Here is a 12,246-nt window from a genome sequence, read left to right on the forward strand (position 1 = left end):
GCAGTCATCATTGTGTGGAGAGAGAGAGAGAGAGAGAGAGAGAGAGAGAGAGAGAGAGAGAGAGAGAGAGAGAGAGAGAGAGAGAGAGAGAGAGAGAGAGAGAGAGAGAGAGAGACCTACCAAAAGACCTAGCCATTGGTATATGCTCCACAATAACCCAACAACATCTCTCTAGATAAGAAATCAGACACCCCTGAAAACCTACAACCACCCATACACACCAACAATAAAACTCAAACTTGCAAACAAGAAGCCGACAAGAGCATCACCCTTAACCTGACACCCAAAAACTCTACAAGTCACCCAAGGAAGCTGGGATGGAAGAAAACCCGTCACACTCACAAGAAATCAAAAATAAGGGGAGAAGCAACCGAAAATCGTTGGCATTCTGGCAAGCATTACTCGATACAATGCTAATGTCCAACTCTCTTTTTGGCAGACCAGTAAGTAAGGTAAAATGGTTCTCTTAACCCTCCTTTTACTGCTTATTTTGGTTCCCCAATGAGTGGGTAGAGCACTTCCCACACGGAGAGGGTAGAGCTCGTATGGCTGGATTTGCTTCCTAGATAGTCCAATAACACATTCAAAAAGTCAAAGAGCTTCCACCTGACAAGTCCAAACTCTATTCCAATTATAATCAACCCATAAAAGCCATTTCACCAATAACAACCCCGCGCACTAACCTGACGCTTCCCACACAATGACTGTGTACTTCTCACATAATGAATGTGCACTTACTCAAACTAAGGATTTTAATCCCTTGCATAAGGAACATTCACGAAGAAACCATGGCTAACAAAGCCATGTTGACAACATCCCCTAGTCTTAATGACATTATTTTAATTGTTTCTTTTCTTTTTCTTTTTAGTTTTATTTATCTTATTTTTTCTTTTAATTATTTTAAAAAATTAAATAAAATTTTATGAAGGTAATAAAAAATAAAAAATAAAAATGGGACAATCCAAAATAGTTGATTTGTGTGTAGATTCACCCGCGTGCTATCACCATGAAGAGGGAGGGAGAGAGCAGGCGTCGCCCGCCCACCACCTTGCTATGCCAAAATCATTGATCTGCGCTCTGCAGACCCACCACCGCGCACTGCGCCACGAGAGAGAGAGAGAGAGAGAGAGAGAGAGAGAGAGAGAGAGAGAGAGAGAGAGAGAGAGAGAGAGAGAGAGAGAGAGAGAGAGAGAGAGAGAGAGAGAGAGAGAGAGAGAGAGAGAGAGAGAGAGAGAGAGAGAGAGAGAGAGAGAGAGAGAGAGAGGTCCCCACAAATCGCCTTCATCGCCCCACTTTGCAGCTCGCCATGCCAACCAAAGGAGGAGGAGGAAGCTTCCACTACCAAACCGCCTATCTACGCACATATATGTCGCGTGTTACCACTAGAGAGAGAGAGAGAGAGAGAGAGAGAGAGAGAGAGAGAGAGAGAGAGAGAGAGAGAGAGAGAGAGAGAGAGAGAGAGAGAGAGAGAGAGAGAGAGAGAGAGAGAGAGAGAGTGTGTGTGTGTGTGTGTGGTATTATTAACATCGGTAGAATGCAGCACGAATGTATATCTGTCGCATGTTACCACTATATATATATATATATATATATATATATATATATATATATAGAGAGAGAGAGAGAGAGAGAGAGAGAGAGAGAGAGAGAGAGAGAGAGAGAGCACACCCCCAATCTAACCTCGCCACCATTGGTATAGCCCCGACAACATCTCCCCAAAAACAAGCCAGACAAGCAATAATAGATGCCCTCGAAAACCCAAAAATACCCATACACATCGACAAGAAGACAAGCAACCTCAAACCCATAAACAAGAAGCTGACAAGAGCATCACCTTTAACGCACTAACAAGAACAAAGCAATTAGCAAAAACCCCCAAACTAGACAAGCCACCCAAGAAAGCCGATAGATAAGAAGATGACCTAACGTATACACTTTGTGTTACCATAAATGTGCCTGCTTTTGAATGAGGGTACAATGGCCCTAAACTCATGCAAAAAAGAGCAGCACAATGAATAACCTAAGTCATAATGAAAAGCACTACAATTGATGGTGGTCGTGGTGCATGGCACGATTATGGAGCACTAATTTAGGGCCCTAAACTCATGCAAAAAAGAGCAGCACAATGAATAACCTAAGTCATAATGAAAAGCACTACAATTGATGGTGGTCGTGGTGCATGGCACGATTATGGAGCACTAATTTAGGGCCCTAAACTCATGCAAAAAAGAGCAGCACAAAGAATAACCTAAGTCATAATGAAAAGCACTACAATTGATGGTGGTCGTGGTGCATGGCACAATTATGGAGCACTAATTTAGGTTTGAGGGGTGTATAAAGATGTGCATAACTTAAGAGTTTTTTTATTTTTCGAGCCGAGGTTAGAAGCAAAGCAAGCTCGTTATGAGACTCGAACAAAGAAATGCTTTTGTCACATTAGCTTATCGTCTCTAGTCTTAGAGACGGTTTTGCTACTTTCTTAATTACCCCATAAGACCCACGAGCTGGGCACAACACGACCAAGTGCCTAGGGACTATGGGACTTGCCCTCAGGCACCGCACCCACTAAAAACTCTCATGACTTCGTAGCATGCAATGGTTAACTTAGTGTGCTAAGGCACCCATGTGTGGAAAGAAATAGGATGTGATGAAAAATACATGCCCATTTTTTTTCTAGGGCTAAAAATAGCCTATAAGCTATTGTAAGCTACTTAGGCCTCTGTTTTTTGTTTAATTCATTGGAGTATTTATGGAATCAATTTAAGAATGTAATAGCTTTGTAATGTTGTGTATATGCATCGCTAGCCATGCTTTTAAAACAAGGGATGGGCTCAAAGCATGAACAACAAGGAACTATGTACAACTATGTGGGCCACCTAGCTGAGTACCAGTAATCTTCTTTAGAAAAAGGAACCCTTGGTGTCATACCACCAGCTCACTGAGCACAATTAATCTTCTTTTAGAAAAAGGAACCCTTGGTGTTCGCCCACCAGCAAGACTTAATGATTATATAAAACATCAATATGATCTACCCATAGCCAAAGTGAATGAGAAATCATTTAGATGGTTCACACCGTGTCAATCTTGGAAGCAATGGCAATATATTTAAGGGTTGAAAATAGCTATTGCCAGAGAGGAGGCCCACTCTTCTAATTTCTCGTCTATCAACTACCCTTCTATGAGATATGAGTTCATCCCATAACCTATTTTTAAATCCCATTAAAACATTATTAAAGCCCATTCTATTTCTACCCTTCCATGACATATGAATTCATCTGTCAGTGTTCACAATCCATCCCCTTCCGAGGATGATGCTTCCTACATGGGTCACATAAAACTTGCGGATTGTGTTAGGGGTGGATGACCTAGCAAGGTTCACATCTCCCAAGACAAAACATTGTGGCTAGCCCTGATGTCAACCAAGGCTCGCCATGTAGCTAGGTGGTCTTTTTGGGGAAACTCTAGAATAAGGCGAGTAGGTTCCACAATTATGTTTCTTTCAGTCGAATCATGAAGGTCGGCTACATGTACAAAAATCTATACACTTGGGGGTCTATGACCAATTTGGTTCTTCTTTTGTTAGGCATTCGGCTTGAGGCATGCCCTCCATATTTTGTTGTTAGCCTCTCATTTCTCCTCTTTGTTCTTATGGATTTAAAAGAGTGTGTCCTAGGTGAGAGGTCACCTGAGAATATCCTTCCATCTCAACCCGATCCAAGGTCTTTATAGTTACTACATCTTGAGGAGCAATTTCTATAACTCGGTAGGGACTTTGGCCTTTTTACTTAAGTTTTCATTTATTATTCTTGACACTGTACATAAGCACCATGTTTCCTACTTCCATGCACTTGTCCTTGAGTTGGTCGTCAAACCACTTCTTACGCTTTAGTTTTTCAACGTGGATCTTTGCTCGCTTAGTTTCTATAAGGCAACTAACTTCTCTATGAGAGGGTTTCCCTTGAGGTATGCCTTGCTCTACAATTTAAAGGCTTATCATTGGCATGACAGCGTCAAGCTCAAATGCTATCTGAAAAGGTGTGATGCTAATAGCCACCTTGTATGTGATACGGTAAGCCGATAAAGCCACCAGAGTACAACTTGTGTTTCAATCACTCCTTGATACCTCTACTATCTTGGTGTGAGAATAGTCTATAACATCTTATTTGGGCCTTTGGCTTGCTGTTTGCTTATGGATAGTAAGATGTTGGACTTTTGTGCACCACGAGGAACTCTTTGAGCAACTCCATCACTTTGTTTATAATCAGTCATCTCACAACCTTGGCCTCGAACATGACCTCCACCTTTATCTCTACCTGAATTGGAGTAGAAGGCCTATTCTGATGTATTCTTGCTTTGTGAAGAAGAGTCCTTGGTAAAGACTTTTCTTCTATGATCAACATAGACACTAAGTCCCAAAAGTTGGGATCATTCTCTGATTGCAATGGAGGTCTTGATGTCCTGACACTACTCCCCCCTTTTGGAAGAGTTTTCATCCTCAAAAACAAAGGTAGGAAATCGGTTCTTGAGAGTATTAACATCCTCCCAAGTTGAACCTTCTTTTTATCTATCCTTCCACTTAACTAGACAATGTTGTCTAATTATGTGGTGAGTTTGCTTCTCTTTGTTAACTCAATTCTAGGGTTAACAATATCTACCACTATTATCTTACATCAAGGAGTCACAATAAACACACCAAAGGGTCATGCATTCAAGATATGAAGTAATAGTGTCCAAAGCTACAACTTGGACGGCGCCTAATGGTGTGATGGAGCATTTATGGCAATTCCCGCTTCAAGAGTGTGTGGTAGCAAGATAGGATAAAGTCCTAAGTGATGTACTTCATGTATATATTATGAGAGTAGTCATTGTAATAGTATTAGGCCTGAGCCTAAAGTGCCCGGTCGGCCATAGTTTAAGTGAGTGTGAACACTTATGGCCATGTATATACGTGAATATCTCTCATAATACAACATACTCTCCCATTGTGCAATTGAGTCTTGCTCTTGCTAATCTCTCTCCCCAATGCATGCTAGTGAGTGTGCATGAGTGAAGTGAGGTGAGAGGAGGGACGAGTACCCATAGTGTAACGCGGGCGGTGTGATAACGCTCGTGGGAGGCGTGATGGAATTGCTTCTCAAGGAGTTATAGAGCTTGGAGATCTCAAGGGTTATGAGCTCTCGACCATTGGAAAGATCCTCATGACAGTTGCAGTTCACAAGGTAATCTCTTATTGGATATGTTTCAAGGAGGGTTAGGGTGAGCCATAACCCTCCTTGAAACACCCTAATCCTCCTTAAAACACATCCAATAAGAGATTACGTTATGAACCGCAACTGTCGTGAGGATCTTTCCAATGGCCGAGCTCATAACCCTTGAGGTCTCCAAGCTCTACAACTCTTTACCGCGCCTCCCGTGAGCGTTGTCACACCGCCACATTGCACTACGGGTACTCGTCCCTCCTCTCACCTTACTTTACTCACAAACACTCACTAGCATGTATTGGGGAGAGAGATTAGCAAGAGTAAGACTCAATTGCACAATGGGAGAGTATGTTGTATATTATGATAGATATTCACTTATATACATGGCCATAAGTGTTCACACTCGCTTAATATGTGGCAGGCCTGGCACTTTAGGCTCATAAGAGGCCTAATGCTATTACAATGACTACTCTCATAATATATCTATGAAGTACATCACTTAGACTTCATCTTATCTTGCTACCACATGCTCTTGAAGCGGGAATCACCATAAAAACTCCGTCATACCATTACGAGCACCCGTCCAAGTTGTAGCTTTGGACACTATTGCTTCATATCTTGAATGTATGACCCTTTGGTGTATCTATCGTGACTTCTCGATGTAAGATAATGGCAGTAGATCTTGTTAACCCTAGAATTGGGTTAACATCCCTCCCCTTCCTGATGGCGAGTCCTCGTGATCGCGTTGAAGACCTTTGTGTAGGGAGAATGGACAAGCTTTGTCGATGGCTTTGATGTTGAGTGACATTCAATGGTCTTTATTCCTCCGGAAAGAATAAGAAAAGCTAGTTAGTGAATGAAGAGATTAGTGGTTAATTGGGATTCCTAATGGGGTGGGGTTTTTTGTGAATGATTGCATTTTTATATTTGTGTGAGCCTTTTTTTTGGCCACTTTGTTTTGGGCAATCATAAGCAAGGCTACATGTGATTTTTATTAGTGGGGATATTAAGAGATGTTAATAATGGGAGAGAAGAGAGGGGAGGATCTGGAGGAATGTAGACTTAATCATTAGAACGAGATGGTGATTCTCAGTTCCTTATTTGATTCATTGAAGCAAAATACATTATTTGAAGAAATTGGTCTTCGATGATGTTCCTTTGTTTGGCAGGATCCTTGTCAAATGTTGTTGAGTAGGATCTGTTCTTGCTTTCTTCTACCCATGTGCTTTTTATGTTTTTCTATATATTTAAGTACTCTTATGAAGCATATATACATAAAGTACAAGAATTGAATCATATAGACTCTTATTGAACTGCTCTGTGTGTTGAAGTAGCCACTTGTTGGCGAGGATTGAAAGAATTACGTTGACTTGCAAGACTAATATAGATATCTTTACTAAGGATTGAAGATCATTAATTTGTGAAGATGGTAGTATCGTTTGGAGAGGTTTGTAATTTGAAGGAAAATTCCTGGCAATGGGTTGTACCATTGACTAGGCTTTCGCCTACCATGGCCCCCCCATCATCTAGAGATTTACCTCGAAGTTTTTGATGGTGAGACTTTGGTGCAAATGTTGTCCAGTGCATGAGTATGGATATGTACTCATGGAGCAACTGCTGCTACATTAATTTAGCCAAAAGAATATATGTACTTATGGAGTAGCTGCTACATTAATTTAGCCAAAAGAATAGTAAGCAATGGCTATTGAAGATCATTGGGAAAGTTATGCATGAGATGGTTTAATATGTGATGTGGCTTAAATCGTGAAAGTGCAAGTTCTTAAGTCGTGAGACTGTTGATTTGTGCCAGACATGAACTTGTGAGATTGCAGGTTTTTTGGTCGTGAAGGGATATTCCCTGAAATGGTGTTTTCATGAAAGTGTAGGCTGTGAAATGGTAATTCCATGAAATGGAATTTCGTGCATTAGGAGAAATTTGAACTCAATTTTGGGCCCTGTAAGAAGTGCCAACTCAACTTAGAGAGAGAAAATAAAAGAAGGTTTAAAACATATCCAAATTTGCAATTCGGCTCATTTTTTTACTATTATAATAGTAAGTTTAAATATATTAAAATATACATATTCTTTCAATGAGGTTTCATCATGAGGCGGCATTATTTGTTGGATGCACGTAAAACTTGTCATCAGAACCAAGATTTCATAGATTTGAGATAGTTATGCATTTAATAGATTTGAGGAAAGCTTTAATCATCATCTCGATCGTGGGGGTTTTCCTGCTAAAACTTAAAAAACACGCCCTTACTAATCGAGTTAATTCGTGTTTCAATTCTTTAATATATTTTATGATAACAGAAAATACTAGCTTTGTAAATGAGAACATTAATCCAAATTTGGGGATTCCAATTAATCCACCTTCAACAACACATGGAGACACTCAAATTCTCAGTAAACAGTAGTAGAAATGGTGTATGTAAAAGAACATATGATACTTACCATCTTTATGTGGACATATAATCTGAGTACTAGCCTTTGAAGAAATGAAATAAGAGATTTTTTTAATGTTATGAGCAAAAAGAGCAAAGGAGGAATAATGGAGAGCGTCATTTGGACTTGTGGACCGATGGGTCAATGTATCCCCAAGGATCCATTTACAAATGCACCACCTCCATTTTACAACATTACAAACCTACTACGTTTCACGGGTGATGGTAGACAAGGTTTGCTGGGTTATGCCCAACACTTGGAAACAAAAGTGATGGTTGCAAAACAGTAGAGGGATTTTCTACAGATGGAGAACATTGAAATAAAAAAACTAAATGGGTTGTATGTAGAGAAGCTTATGTGGTAAACAAAAAAACTATTCAAGACTTGGAGAAGAAGATTGCTGCTTTAAAGAGAAAGGACACAGCACTAGGGCCACGTAAAAGAAGAAGGCAACTTTGCAACATAGAGAAAATGAAAATTGGAAGTGGAGGTATGAAGAAGCGAGTACAGGCTGTAAGGTAATGTTAACTCTTATTTCATATATATTTCTCTTTTTAGATTAGGTTCTTTGTTTGAAACTAGACATAAGTAATCAGATTTGATGTTATTCTATTTTTAGATCTTTACTTCATCCAGAGTCCAAGGTACATTCTGAAGCTGGAGTGCATTACAGTCATTTGGTACTAAAAGGAATAGTGGAAGAGATGCTGTATCAAAAGAAGTTTCAAAAAATCAATGAGAAGCAAGTGTCTTCTTTTATGAACAAGAACCAACTTGATGCAACTCAGCAAAAGCAATGCTGGATGAGACTGGTATCTCTCATCATCAGAAAGCATATAGTATACTATTTAAGGCACTAGCAGAGAAATAATAAAAAGTAAGAAGCATAAAGGTTCGTTACTTCCAAAACCAATGCAAGTAAATTCTGCACGCCAACATGTGAACTCAGAGGTGTTTGAGAAGCTTGGTTCACTAGTACATATTGAAGCAACATTCGTTGCTATAAAGATAGAGAGGTACTCTTTAACCATCACAACAATATTTTCTTTGATGTCATACTGCCTCAAAGACTGTCAAGATAAAAACAAGACGTTGCAAAGGTACAGAGTTCAATTCTTTGAGATTAGTCAAGAAGAATGTGAAGGAGTTCTAAAATTTATTTTTTGAAACTGGATGAGTGTGAGATTTTAAAGAATAGAAAAATAGAGAGGGTTACTGAACAGGGCCTTACACATCAATTACAAAGATGATGCAAGATATTTCAGTGTTCAATCGGAGAATAACATATTGCCACTTGGATATTTTGAGGTATCTTCTTTATCATTGAATATGACTGTGTATTACGTTGAAATAATTTAAACACGAAACTTGTATTAAACATGAGCTTCTTCCTAATGACACAGGTCGATAAAGAGGACTTTGAAATTTTGCATTGGGTGTTTCATCAAACTATAATTCTATCACTGATTAGTGAGCAAAGAAATGGAAGGGCCCTTCATGTGCCTGGGTTCAGAGACTATAAAGTGGAATGGCACATGGCAGGTGATTTGAAGACTCTAAAATGCATGTATAACATAAGCAAAGGTGCAAATGCAAAGAGTCTATGTCTATATTGCATGTCAAGTGTGCCAAGACTTTAGATCGTGTACTATGAAACAAAGCTTCTAATAGGCGTTTAAAAGATAAAGATTTCAAAGCAGTGCTTGATATTCCTCTATCCAGAGTGCACATTTGCACATTGCATGCACTATGTAGAATTGTAGAGAAGTTGGTCTATTTGTACATATGCTTTGCATGGACGTTAAAGTCTAAAAAAGAATCTTTAAAAGCAATCAAAGCAATAGAAAAAGTGCTATCAGACATTGGCTTGCATCGGGGGCATGTTAAAATTGAGGAGGACGACAAGCGGTCACAAGGAGGCAGCAAAGTACCAAAAAAACCATCAATAGATAGTGTGAAAGCTAAAAGATTTTTGTCATACTGCCTCAAAGACTGTTAAGATAAAAACAAGAAAAAGATGTTTAATCGATGAAAAGATCTACATAATGTAGTCAAGGACATTGGAAATGAAGGTTCAATCCAAAATTGGAAGGCAGATGTGTGGATTTCACTTAACAAGATCTTTGCATTCATGGAGAAAAAGAGCTGGAGCAATAGTGAGATGAAATTATTTGAAAACATATTAGAGACTTGGAGGAAGGCATTCATTGCAGGATGGAGTGACCAACATGTAAGAACTTTAAAAACTGCTGCAATCTCAATACTGTGAGACCAACTAATACTTACATCTGATTTTTTTATATTTTGTCATTGATTGCAGCATATACTATATAATCATACACCATATTTCGCATATACTATATAATCATACACCATATTTCGCAAAGACATACGGTTCATTGTCAATATGGTTAACTCAAGGCATGGAGAAATCATATTACATGGCAAGAACATGTTACTTTAAGCACACAAGACATGGTGGAGGCAAGAATCGAGCCAACAGTCTTTTAGAATTACATCAATGGACTTATAGGAAATTGATTCACAAAGCAAAACAAAAAGATACCAAGTCCTCATCATTGACACGTGCAATACAATTGATTAATAAAGAAAAGCGACAATGCACTTGGAATCAGTCAACTACGTGAGAGTGCCATCAGCTGTGGCGTCGCTCAAGAGTCAGGGTTGGGAGAAGGTGGTCTAGATGAGGTGGGCTTGATCTTCTTCAGTGGTCTTCCTTCTTCGTCTTCATTTTCCTCTTCTTCCTCTTCATCTGCCGGCCGGGAGATCTATTTTTGGCATCTGCACCGTTGGAGGCAACAGTTCCGACTGGCTTTTTCTTGTCCTTATTAGATATCCTTTTCCATATGGATGCAATGTGTCTGGGTCAGTAATTCCCACCACAATAGCATGCGCTATATATGACAGGTAGTAAGGGCATCTTAGTGCTTGGCAACCATACCCCTGACCAAACACCCACAGTGGAAACTGTTTCTCGACAAGCACCACTTTCTCAGCATTTAAAGGCACTTTGTGTCCACCACAAAACCTGGATAGTACTTTGAATGCGAATAAATGGAATTTTCAATTGTCTCTTGAGAACTCCTTGTTGTGAAATATAATGATCTACGTATTAAAATTGTAATCATCATGACTCATGTCACTGCTTGTTGTCAATTTTAAGCAATTGTCGTAAATTGCACATACCTCTTGATGATTCAAATGTCTTATATATTGAGTGAGAGCAACATCCTTTCGATTTTAAGCAATTGTCGTACATTGCACATACCTCTTGATGATTCAAATGTCTTATATATTGAGTGAGAGCAACATCCTTTCGATGACCTATTGAATTTGAAGTGGACGCTCTGGATGATTCAAATGTCGTAAATTGCACATACCTCTTGATGATTCAAATGTCTTATATATTGAGTGAGAGCAACATCCTTTCGATGACCTATTGAATTTGAAGTGGAAGCTTTGGATGATCTTGAGCCTCCTGCTCTCTTTAGGATATCATCGTCATATACAAAAACCTGGTACCAATGTTATATGTTTAATTGACACAATTGACAAAGTCCACGTAAATCAAATTCTTATAGTTTGAAATTTTTTTTGGCTCTATTACCTATTGATTTTCATCACCCTCAAGCATGGATCTGTGGACTTACCGTCTTCATGCACAGTAGGTGCCAAAAATTTACCCATATTTGCCAAACCAAGACGGTCGGCAATCGCTGCAGCCTCCTCCTCGGAAGGCAATTGGGTTTCATATGTCCTAGCTTCATCGAATATCGTCTTTAATATCTCCTTGCCAGGTAGGTACTTGGAGTCATGGACTGCAGAATCAGCTAGTAGATAATTGTTTCCTCTCTATCCACCCCATGTGTGCTTCACTAAAATTTGCTAAGGCAGCCAAGCAATAGTCTTCACGAATATTGAAATGTTGCATAATGTCTGTTAATAATACATAATCAGCTTGGGCTTCCATAGTAAAGCTGGGCAAGGAAGGTAGTGACAACTCCCCCTGTTCATTCTCATTAGATTGACTATCTTCCAATGAAATAGGTGCTGCATCAAAGGGGATAAGGGATGCATTAGCCTCAAAGGTTTCGTTTTCGGCCTATGCCCTCTCCTCTGCTGGGTCTATAGAGCCACCTCTTCCTCAACCCCATCATCCTCGATTGGCACTTGAGTGCTTGCCAAAGTCATTGTCTCGGGCTCTAAAGTCCTCAGTAATAAGAAGATGCAGAAAATAAAGAAAACCATAACTAAATTGGAGCAGGCGACACTTCTTTGAGTGTATCGGGCATTTCTCCTCTACTTTATTGCTGCAGGTGAGAATCTTTTCAAGACAACGGCTAAGCCTCCTCTTCATGACTTTGTCTGTTGCAAACTCAGATGGATGAACATATCGTTCACTATCGGACATAACGATATTGGCAGAAACAGTGTCTTCATACTCCTACTCACGGTCATCGAGAACGATCCTACAAGAATTAATGACGTTCTCAAGAGAAAGTTCCTTGTTGAACATTGAAGACAACTCATGCAAACGCTTGTGGGCTTGTGCATTGTACAAGAACATAAACAACTTTTC

Source organism: Cibotium barometz, chromosome 19, assembly GCF_041138505.1.
Source record: "Cibotium barometz isolate CiBa-2024 chromosome 19, ASM4113850v1, whole genome shotgun sequence".
In the NCBI taxonomy this organism is placed as follows: Eukaryota; Viridiplantae; Streptophyta; class Polypodiopsida; order Cyatheales; family Cibotiaceae; genus Cibotium; species Cibotium barometz.